The following is a 12,629-nucleotide window of genomic DNA, read 5'->3' as shown; positions in this document are numbered from 1 at the left end:
TCTACAGTTTCTAACTGATGTTGCCATTTTTTAAATGGCCTTTTGAATGAGTTATCTGTTGGGAAAGACCTTCACTCAGCATTCATCCAACCAAGCAAAATTGTATCCATCAGCTGTCTTGAACATTGTAGATCTTCAGATCTGAAATCAATTGGAAAAGAAAGAAATGAAACAAACTTTTAATCTCTGATAAATAAGGGGAGCTTACCCTGGAGGTAGCAGGAGCCACTTTAATTGTCCTCACATGGGGCAGTTTCTCCAACAGGTCCTCAGGGGGCTCTAGGAGGACACAGAGTAAGTGTCAGGACACTGGTGATGCTGCTCAGGAATTACTCAGAGAGCCTCATTAATGTGGACACAGGGTGGGAGTGTATGGATGCAGGTGGTTACTGAGTGTGGACTGAGGTGCTGTTGGACAAACCTCGCTGGTGGGTGGAGGAAGGCAAAGGGGAGGAACATTTCAGAAATGAGGAAGAGAACCTTTAGCTTTCTAGCTGTAGGGAACCTAATCAATTTGAAAGTGTCAGTCTGAAAAAGCTTAAACACTAACATTGCACTATGTTTCAGTATAGAGTCCCACGGCCCCTCTGCCCATTTCAAAGTCCCTCCAAATCCCCCTTCTTCTTGAAATGTTACAAGACTCTTTCAGCTTCCTTCTAATCAAATATGTTGCTCCTTCATTCATCGTCCATTCTGTTGGATTTTTGACTTATTTTATTGTGATGAAATATACATATTTATGCTTTTCATAATTTTGAAGTATACAGTTCACTAGCATTTCTTACTTTCACAATGCTGTGTACCCATCAACACAATCTACATCTTAATCTTTTTCATCATTTCAACGTAACCTCTGTACCCATTAAATCATAATCCACCTTACTCCTGCCTCCTGACCTTGGTAATTTCTACTTCCGGTGTCTGTGAGTTTGCCTACACTAGGTACCTCATACAAGTGGAATCATACAATATTTGTCTTTCTGCGCCTGCCTTATTTCACTAACAATAATGTATTTTTTATATTATTTGGATCATTCATTTTGTAGCATAAGTCAATCTTTAATTCCTTTTTATGGTTGAAAATTATTCCATTCTATGTATATATCACATTTTATTTATCCATTCATCACCTCATGGACTTTGGATTGTTTCTATCTTTTGGCTACTAAGAATAATGCGACTATGAACATTAGTGTACACATTTCTGTATGGCACCATAATGGTGACAAATAATATTGTACATATTTCAAATATCATTGAATATAACAACACAAGGTGTGACTCTGAGGTGAACTATGGACTTTCCATTAGTAAAAATATACTTACATTGTTTCACTAATTGTAACAAATGTACTTCACCTATGCTATATATTATTAATAGCTGAAACTGGAGTGATAGGATACAGGAATTTTCTGTATTGCCTGTACAACTTTTATGGCAATATAATCCTGTTCTAAATAATGTCTAATAATTTAAAGAAATCTCAAAACATGGTTTCAGGGAGGGATGTGTTGTTGCTGACGTTCAAAATTCAGTTGATGTCTAAAGCATAACTAGAGACCATCTTCCCTCTTAAACATGAACCAAATGTTGAATTTTAAATGCATGCCGCAGAGCACAGGGAGATCAGCTCGGTGCTTTGTGACTGCCTGGAGGGGTGGGATGGGGAGGGTGGGAGGGAAGGAGATGCATGAGGGAAGGGATGTGGGAACAGATGTATATGTATGACTGATTCACTTTGTTATAAAGCAGAAACTAATAAAAAAAATAAAATTCCAAAAAAAAATAAATAAATAAATAAATGCATGTTTACTTCCATGGTTAAAACAGTACCAGCTGTCTTAGTAAGTTTCAATTTGAACACATGGAATAAAAGAAGAATACTGCTTAATATTTCATAGCTTTTTCTTCAATATGAGGCACTGAATCAACTAGAATAATTATTCTTGAGTGAACCAAATGAGACATTTTCCACAGTACCTTCAGCTGGGTCATTTGTATGGTGCATCCTAAAATGTGGCCAGATGTGGATCTTTTTCAGCCAGCCTGGGGTTGATATTCTTGACCTCTGATGAGTGTTTCTTCTTCTCGCATTCTGGGAGCAGCATCCTGGGAAATGCATTACAATAGAGACAACAATTGACATCTTGCTGGCAGAAGACCATGGGGAAATTAGCAATAATTTATTCACAGTTCAATCCTTTGGTCCCTTTCCTCACCAGCTGCCCAGCAGAGCCTCCTGAATCAAAGTTGGACTTAGGAAGATCTTGCAGTTTGGTATGCAGTTAAAACACCCAACAGACAGGTTTTGTGGGCAAATATCTTTATTTAACTGATAATGTCTAGAAACTCAGCAATCCATTGGGACCATGAATGATGGACTGGATTCAAATCCCGTTTAGAAGAAGCATGTACTTGGGAAAGATATGTAGATCCCTCTTTGCCTCAGTTCCCTGTTCTGAGATGTAGGAATGTTAATATTGCCTAAGTTTAGCATTATGTCATGTGTCCAAAAATGATTGAATATAGGTAAAATGTTTGAAAAATAAAGGACCGGTGCTTCACAAATGCGCTATAAGTGTTCAATCCTGAATGATGGCAAGAAGAAGCTGGACATTTCGTAGCTGTTGAAAGCAGAGAAGTGATTTGACGGCTCCAAGTAAAGGGGGATTCAAGCTTACTCTTCAGCTTTTTATGGGAACAATGCTTTGCAGCTCATGGAGAATATCCATTATCATGTCTGACACCCAGCCCTGTTTGGGGTGAAGGGGAGGGCAAAGTGGGGGCTGTAACCCATATGTTATGGTGGAGGGTGTGGAAATTTAGAGATAAGTGACTGTCCAAGAATCACAACCATGATGAATGATGGATCTGGGACAGGACAGACCCCTGGACCCCTGAGCCAGGAGTTCCCCTCACTCTCTCTCTCAAATTCTCCTGCCCCAAGTTTTCTGTGGGTGAGAGCTGATGTCCTGAAGGAGCTGCCTGAGCCTAGAAAGGAACCCAAATCCTTACCCTACTTTTCGTCTCTATATTTCAATCCCTCATTCAAAATACATCAGTTTCTTACGAACAAAGCTCCCCTGAAGGACCACAGGAATTCCAACTGTGTCCGTTCTCCCCAGCCTCTTCATACCATCAACTATCTCACAAGCATCCTTCACAATGACCAGCTCACCATGCTGAGTGATCAGTGGTCTGTTACATTCCTAGGTTGCCTCAGAGCTCAAAACCTCTAAGCAAAAGGCCACATGATGGCTCTACCAAGAATCAGCTTCCCTTCAATTGACCACGTTTGGATGAATAGTTACCATGAATTAACTGGGGAGGTGGCCATCTCTGCTGGGCTTTGGTGGCTTAGTTAAAGTCTGTGATGCTCAAAGTCTCCCTGACAATTGATCTGAGCACCCATTCGAGCAGCCTGGACCAAGGGCTTGCTAAGAATGGGCAAGCGTTCAAGTCTTTCCTCACTAATATTCCGGCTCTATAAACTCATCATTTTCTAGACCCTGTAGTGGAAGGCAATAGAATCCCACATTCTTTTTGAAAGTCATCTCCATACTCAGAGGCTGGAGACCCCACCCCAGGATTCTCCTTGAGAATCACCAGACAGACCCTCCTTCCCTCAGTGACCAAATGTTCATTCCACTAATGTGATGGCACTGGCCCTTCTCACCAAACTCCCTGGCAGCCGCCAAACAGCCAGTGATCTTGTCCACAGCGACCCATGGAAATCCAACCAGTGAATCCCAGGTTCTTTCCTTTATAAAACTCTCTGGATTTAGACCTTGAGTATTTGGTTTCAGATTGACAGCTACATTTAGAAGAGCTGAGCTGTAATTCCCCTTTCCTCCTATAATGACCATTGCTGAGGAGATATGAAGATTCTCCTGCTTCAGTAAAAGCATAATGAGTGAGTTCCCTTTATCTGTTCTCTGGTAGAGTGTGTACAAAATTGGCATTTGGAGATAGTATGTTTTTCTAAATTTAGGAAAATATTTAAGGCAGCTGGCTTGATAGAAGAATCAAAAATATAACTTAAGTAATATAACAAACTATAAAATATATTTATAACTGTAGATAAATGTGGTAGAAATCAAAAAAGAAAACAAAAAAGATGAGGAACATATATCAGTAAAAGTTAACCAGCACATTTGAAGGAACAGCCTTCAGAGGATGAATATGAAGCTACCTCCAGAACAATTCAGATTGTCCATTTTCAAAGTCTCAAGGGGTGAGAGTGAGAGCTTCTCATCTGTCACCATATGTGAACCTCTCAGTTCACAGAATGGCAGTTGGAATGGAATGCCAAGATGTGCATTATCATATTACCATAGTGACAGGTCACAATAGAACTTTCAGAATGAACTGGACTCTGCACAGGATGGGTCCAACTGCTGTTGTCTAGAAAGTGTGTTTCCAAGGACAAGTTTGGCTCTTCAGAGTAAACAGTTTATTTCCGAAGTTGAATCTCAGGCGCACAATTTACTCTCTCATTAAGAAAATAATTTATATGGGAGAAAATGATCTGCCCCCCCAAATACAGTTGATAGTGCACATTTCAGGGTGAAGATGGACAAAGGTAACACGTTGAGAATAAAAAGAGGTTCTATTCTTGACTGAAATATCATCCTGTTGCTGAACGCAAGTCCATGTGCCTGACAAACAGTGAGGCCAAACAATACCAACATGTCGAGCTTGGAGCATTGGAGCAGAGAAAGGTTTACTGCAGGGCCATGTGAGGAGATGGGCGGCTCATGCCTTAGAAAACCCTGAACTCCCCAAAAGCTTTCAGCAAAGCCCTTTCATGGGAAAGGTAAGGGAGGGGTGTGGTTAGTTGCTTCAAACTTCTAAGGTCAGATCCTCTTTTCTTGAGGTCAGGTCATGGTCAGGTCATGATGTTCCTGTAAGCCTCCACCAAAACAAATGTTACTCTCTGTACTGACAAGAAAGGGCAAGGTCCCGAGGCTCAACTCTTGCTCTCCAGAGTCCAGGTCCTGGCCAAGAGGAGGGGGTCTGTGTGCAGGCTGGTTACCCTGCCCGGGAGTGTCCGTCCATCAACCAGTCTGGGTTCTCCCACCAGTGCCCAGGTCTGCTTGAAGAAGCAGATCTCAGGTGGCGGTGCCCTCCAGGCCAGGTCCCCAGACCCTGCCCAGCCTTCATCACTGAGGGAGCCAGGCGCCCAGAACCCTGCCGGCCCTCAGGCTTTTCCTTTAAACTGGAGAGAATCATTTGTAGCAAATACCAGTCAGGTGAATTCCCAGCTGCCAACAACTGCCCTTTGACGAGAACAGCCCAACCACAGAGGCGGACCTGAAGTAATGATGTGTAAAGTCCTTGCAGCTGAACCTTGACCTCTGGCCTCTTCCTGGGGTGGACAACTGATCAAAGCTGGACCAAGTTTTGAAACTTGAGCAGAGAGTCTGAAGCCGGTTGAAGCTCTTACCTGGATGACAGTGTCCGTGTACTGCAGGTGCTGAGGCCTCTGTGCACCACGACCCATGGGGACCGCTGCTGCCATTAGGTCGCCGAGGCAGGGACGGGGTGGGGGGGTAGGTTCACGCCTGCCCCGCCCCTATTACAATCTCCACCCATTTCTACTCTTCCTCCCCACACTTTTCTAGATAAAATAATTTAAAATGTAAGATTTAATCTTATTATAAACAAAGTTAAGTTTTCATGTCTAATGTCCAGTTGTATTCTTAGTGTCCTATAAATTCGGTTTTTCTCCTCACAGAAATTAATATTTTTGCCACGTATTGCAAGTATATTTCCAATTTGTCACTGTCTTTTTATCAGTTACTCTTACTTTTATCATGAAGACATTTATTTTATTTTCAAAAATCAGTAATTCAAATATTTTTATTTGTTACTTTTGGCTGTGAGAAAGGTAAGGAGGAAAAATAGTATGACTAATATTCATATTAAGGACTAAATACTCCTTTAAGAAAATATTTTACTAATTAGGAAAATAACTACAGGTTATGTTACATTGGTTCTGCCTTCAAGGTGCCCACACTCTAGTGCCATGAAGATATAAATCAAATTTAGAGCCCAATAATAATAAATAGCTCAATCCAGGTGACTTGTCACACCCATTGCAATGTTTGCACTTCAAACTGTTTTATGTGATTCCCTGATTATATTATATGGTAACCTAATAAATGATCTCAAATCCATTAGATAAAAGGCATGATAAAAAATTAAGAAATAGACTTAGTAAAATAAAGGGTACCATGGCAAAATAATGTGTTTCCCTTGATTTATAAACCCGTTAATCTTGAATGAACATTTTGGTAACATTTCATCTGGTTTGTGAGTCCATTTTACAAGTATAAGCAGTTCACTTGGAGGAATTTTGTTGATTCCTGCTGGGTTTAAAACTTCAGTTAACTGACTACCATTCTATTTCTCATGAGAGCTAGCTTAACTTCTTCCATTTTTCTTCATAATTCTCATCTTTGAGAGAAGGAACATGTTGGTTGGAATAATTTTGCATCCCAGTAGGAGCAATTATACATTTTCTCATGTGATTGATACTGCACGCAAGTCTATTGGTGATCAGTAACCTGTGCCTTGTAATTCCTTTAATTTCATTTATATTCAGCTGGGAAAGGAGCCAGATTTCTCCTGGCTTCCACACACTCGCTGATGGTTAGACAATAAATAAGATTTTTATTTTCCTTCCTGTACTTGTAGGCTTGTCGGCTATAACACTTTCTTCTTTTTGCAGCATTTTCTGTCACTATCTTTATTTTTAAATTAAGTGTATTTTATTTTGTGCAAAGTACCCCTTCAGCTTCAACAGAGAAGTTTCACTCTGCAGTATTTTTGTTACTATTCAGTCATATTATTTTAAACTTTATTATTTCTTCTGTCATCTAAGGGTTACTTACAAGAGTAAGTTTATTTCTCCCTAACTTCAGATGTGGTTGTTCCTTAGTAATCCCTTTATATCAAATACCAGCTTAATTGCGTTCTGGTCAAGAATGTGTTCTTTAGGATACATCATAGGTCAATATGCAAAAGAAAACAAACTCTCCTGTGCACAATACCCTAGATGTGCTAAGCAGAACACAAACTTCCATATTAGGCAGTGACAAGCACAAGAAAGAGCAGCTCATGTGCAAAAGATCACTTTTGATAAGCAAATCAAGGAAAAGTGATTATAGAGCACAGTCACGTCTAAGGACACAATTTCTCTCTATTGTATCATTAAAATGTAAAAAAAACAAGTCAGAACTCTACACATATTTCATTCTTCTTTCTGATTTCATATCCACTTTCCTCAGTCTCCAAAGCAGGTGATATAACCCTAAAGTTCCAGGAACCCTCTGCCATTAGATCCTACCTAAGTGTTGTTCCTACCTGTATCCTTTTCCTTATCACGGCCACAAATGCTATCCAAAGTCGATTCTGTAGAAACACGAATATGAATTTACAAGTCTTATGGATACATTTAAAATGTGACTTATGTGACGGAGTAATTGGATATTTTATTTTGTTTTATATTAATACACTGAGTTAATCATTGATTGAATTAAATAAATTATAACAGGCACATCTAGCAAGTGGCTACCACACTGTAATACACATCCATCTTTCTCTCTCTCTCCATATATATATATATATATATATATATATATATATATATATATATGTATAAAGTATATGGAGGATGTTACCACGGCTCCCCTGGTTATTCCCCTCTGTATGGTCTCCCCATTCAAGATGGCTGTTTGCTGATGGTTTACCAAAGGAAAATCCTCTGCCCCGTGAAGGTACTTAGCCCAAGGGGTAAGAGGGATGTGTCCCTCTGCTGGTTTCCCTGGTAACCGATAATCCCATCTGCTGTCAATTCCCCCTTTAACTGGTAGCCTGCCTATTCCGCCCAGAGTGAAGAATGCTGCTACTGCTGCTGCTGCGTTCTGCCTGCCATCGCCTATCTACAGTGGGATGTCTCTCCAGGACCACTTTGCTTCTGATGTGAAATATCTCCCATCTATTAAACCATGAATGTCTCTGTCCCTGACTCCGGGCTCTTTCCTTAGCCCTGAGGCTGAGCAAGTACAGGGCTTGCAGGCGTGAGAGGTGCAGCACAACACCTTCTGCAGGGCAGTTTGCTGGCCAGATTTGATGATTCCTTTGTAGGTGTTTCCTAGGCTCATGCACACTTGCCAGACACTCATGAGACCTTGGGGACACTGAAACAGTAATGTCAACACCCAGATCCTAGAGGAATTCCCGACAGGTGTTCCACTTGACGGGAGAGGTAATGAGCATGGCCCAGTGCACCTGTGCTAGACATAATCAGTGAGCAGGTGCAGAAGGGAGGGAGGGACATTCACTCACTTCATGAGGCCATCCTTCTCACCACTGCCTCTGAAAAATCCAGGGAAGGAAGGGACAAAATGCCTTTAGAAAGTAAATGACCTGTACACTGAAAACTACAAACCACTGCCGAAAGAATTAAACAAGGAACAAATCATTGAAATGACATATCATATTCATAGACTGAAGACTTATTATTGTTGACATTTCTACACTACCCAAAGGTAAGTATTAATTCATCGTAATACCTATCAAAATCCCAATGTCATTTTCAAAGTAAAAGAAAAAAGAATCCTAAAATACATATGGAACCACTAAGGATTCCAAACAGAAAAATCAATCCTGAGAACAAAGAACATAGATGGAGGCTTCTCACTTCCTGACTTCAAAACACATTACAAAGCCACAGGAATCAAAACTGTATGGTACTGACATAGAAACAGATACATAGGCCTAAAGACCAGAATAAATAACCCCCAAGAAAACTCATAGATACATGGCCAAATGAAATTCACCAAGCTTCTAAGACAACAAATAGGGAAAGTATAGTTTATTCAACAGTCAATAGGATGAAAATATAACTTACAGAAAGATTACAAACATATATCAGAAAAGGAGCTAATGTCCAAAACATCTAAGAAAAACACTACAACTCAAATGCAAAGTAAGTTAAAAAATTCAAAAGGGTAAATAACTGGGTTCAGAAATGTGCAAAGATTTAAATAAGACATTTCCTGAAAAAGACATACAAATGGCTAACAAATAGAGGAAAATGTTCTCAACCTCACTAATCATCAGGGCAATGAAAATCAACACCTCATACCTGTTAGGCTTTGTATTATAAAGAAAAAAATTAACAGTCTAAGGCCAAGATGTGGGGAATTGGAAACTTTGTACACTGCTGGTGGGAATGTAAAATGGTGCCGCTATTATGAAAAAGAGTATGGGGGTTCCTTATAAAATTATAAACAGAAATATCATATGATTCAGCAATCACAGTTCTCGGTATATATCCAAAGGAAATTAAATCAGTATCACAATGAGATGAACATAGGTTCATTGCAGCATTCTCCACAATAGCCTAGATATGCAACCAACTTCACAAAACAAGTAAGTGTCCTGTGCCTGAGCTAACCTTAGGTACTTCAAAACAACTCCGTAAGGCTCTTAGCCCCTTAGAGAGGATGAAAGCAATATTAGAGTTAAAAGTAACTTGTACCAATTCCCTTAGTCTGGAATGCTGAAACAAAAGTTCTACAGCAGGGGAAGCCTCCTAAACACATAGCACCTGCCAGGGTTTACCCCAGCCTTGGAAGAACTGGGAAGGATAAGACCAAGGCAGGCCTGAGGAAAGGTCCAAGGGTAGGCAGGCCTGGAGTGAGGGGAGCAGGGGCAGGGCTGTCTGGATGGAGCAGTGGGTTGTAAGAAGCGGAGTGACCCTGGGTCCTGCTGCACTGAGTCTCTGTCCTGGGCCTGGTCAATTCCAGGAGACCAGGTTAGCAGGGCTGTGAGAGCCAGTGTGTGAAGCGAACCCAGCAGCCCCTTCACATAGTCCTCTAGAATTCCTGCCGGCCATGAAGGGTCTTTAGGGGCAGCTGGACGTGGAGCCCTCTCAAATGGAAGCACGTCAGCACATCAGCCTTGGGAGGTGCTGAGGCTGAAATGAGGAGACTGAGCACATGCAGTGATCCCAAAGCATGTGTTCTGTGACTCATCCATCTCTGGGAGTGCGCTTTCCATGAGGAATAAACAGTGAGGACAAAAGTAAGGTGAAGCTACAAGTCCTGAAAGTGTAGAGGGAGAGAGTTCAAGTCTCATCCACCACCTGACACTCACTATAAGAACTTGTTCTCCAGTGTCAAGTGACTATGAGAGTTTTGTTCCCACTAGGATATGGCCATCATACGTGAATGTAAAAAGGAAACCAAAATCCCTGGTGCAAAATACCCTCCAGGTACCAAACAGAAACGAAGCTTTCATCTTTGGCAGTGAAAAAGCAATGAAAGAGTAGTCTTGTGAGAAAGCAAATTTCTGAATGGCAAAGCAAGAAAAGATGACTATAAGCACAGTACAGTCAAAGGACATGGATACAATAACTCTATTATATCATTAAAATTGGGAAAGAACAAATCAGAATTCTACACATATTTCCTTCTGCTTCCTGATTTCATATTCACCTTCCTTAGTTTCTAAAGAAGTGGGTGGAACCCAAGTGTTCTAGGAATTGTCTCGCTTTAGATCCTAACTGAGAGTTGTTCGCTATGTGAATCGTCATCAGCATCACTGCTATGTATGCTCTCCAAAATGCATTCTGTACAAACACAACCATGAGCATAAAGTTATTATACAAGTTGACCCACCCATTTCTTCTACTCGACTTGCTGGCTCACACAGCATCACCCTGGTATTCCCTCCAGGTTCTCAGACCTCCCCTGTGCTCTGTGCAGACAGAGTCCTTCAATAACATATTGATCACAGTTGAAAATTGCAAATGAGGGAGAGATGCTGAGAAAATCACCTTTCGACCCCTCACTTCTATAGACACATTTAGAGCTTTCACCGTCAACCTTACCAACCTGAAATTCCAGATGTTACAGACACACTTGAAACATGGCTAGTGTGACCAAGCAATTGTGTGTTTTTTGCATTTTTTAATAGAATGAGTTAATTATTGTTTGAACTAAATTAATTATAAATAGACACGTTTGGTTAGTGGCTATCACACTGGAAAGCTCAGCTCTAAGAAATCCAAAGATGAGAAAGAGGCAACCAGCCACCCCTCTCCTGGTTGTTCTTTACTGCAGAAAATTTCTTGGCCTGATCTGATCATTCATATGTAGGTATATCTTGGGCTCTTGGACACACACCAGGCATTGGGAGAGTCCTTGTGGACACTGAAATAGTACAGTCAAAACTCAGATCCAAGAGGAATTCCCAGCAAGGGGCCCACTTGTAGACAGAGGTGAAGGGCATGGCCCAGTACACCTGTATTAGACATAATCAGAGAGTAGGTGCAGAGGGGAGGGAGGGATTTCACTCTCTCCATGAGTCCATCTTTCTCAACTCTGACTCTAGAAGACCTGAGGAAGGCAGTGGAAAAGGCCCCGTAGGAGGTGAAATATTTGTATACTGAAAACTACAGGACATTGCGGAAAGAAATTAAAGAAGAGACAAGTAATTGGAATGGCATACCATGTTCATAGACTGGATTATTAAATACTGTTGGCATTTCTGTACTACATAAAGTGATGTACACATATATCGCAACAACCCACAAAATTCCATGTCATTATTATAGAAGTAGACAGAATCCTAAAATACATATGGAACCGCACCCAAGGAGATAAAACAACCTTGAGACCAAAGAGCAATGATGGAGATTAACACTTCCTGAACTCAAAACACATAACAATGCCACAGTAGTCAAAACAGTCTGCTACTGGCATCAAGACAGTGAGATAGACCAATGAAATATAATAGAGAGACCCCAAATAAATGCACGTATATATGGCCAACTGATCTTGGCCAAGGTTCTAAGATTACCAAGTGAAGAAAGGATAGTCTCTTCAACAATCAACAGTATGAAAAGGCAACCTATAGGATGGGAGGAAATATGTGTTAAACCTTGTATCTGAACAAGGGACCAATATCCAGAATATATAAGAAACTACTACAAGTCAATTTCAGAAAAACAGCGGGCAAATAAGTGTGTTTAAAAATGGGTAAAAAGCTTTACTAGACATTTCTCCATAAAGACATACAGGTGCTCAATCTACATATGAAAATTTGCTCAACATCGCTAAGCATCAGGGAAATGGAAATCAAGCCACAAAGAGATACCACTCACACCTGTTAGGATGTGTATTATAAAAAGACAATTAGGGCTTCCCTGGTGGCACAGTGGTTGAGAGTCCAGCTGCCGAAGCAGGGGACACGTGTTCGTGCCTCGGTCTGGGAGGATCCCACATGCCACTGAGCGGCTGGGCCCATGAGCCATGGCCACTGAGCCTGTGCGTTTGTAGCCTGTGCTCCGCAACAGGAGAGCCCACAACAATGAGAGGCCCGTGTACTGCAAAAAAAAAAAAAAAAGAAGAAAAGAAAGAAAATATATGGATGCTGGAAAAAATGTGAAGAAGTGGAACTTATGTACCCTGTTTTGTACCCTGTAGTAATGTAAAATGGTGTAGCCATTATGGAAAACAGAATGGAGGTCCCCTAAAAATTATTAAGAGAACTAGCATAAAATCCAGCAGTCACTCATTTAGGTTTATATACAAAGGAGATAAAACAAGAATGT

Source organism: Mesoplodon densirostris, chromosome 2 (genome assembly GCF_025265405.1).
Source record: "Mesoplodon densirostris isolate mMesDen1 chromosome 2, mMesDen1 primary haplotype, whole genome shotgun sequence".
NCBI lineage: Eukaryota > Metazoa > Chordata > Mammalia > Artiodactyla > Ziphiidae > Mesoplodon > Mesoplodon densirostris.
This window is presented reverse-complemented; position numbering follows the sequence as displayed.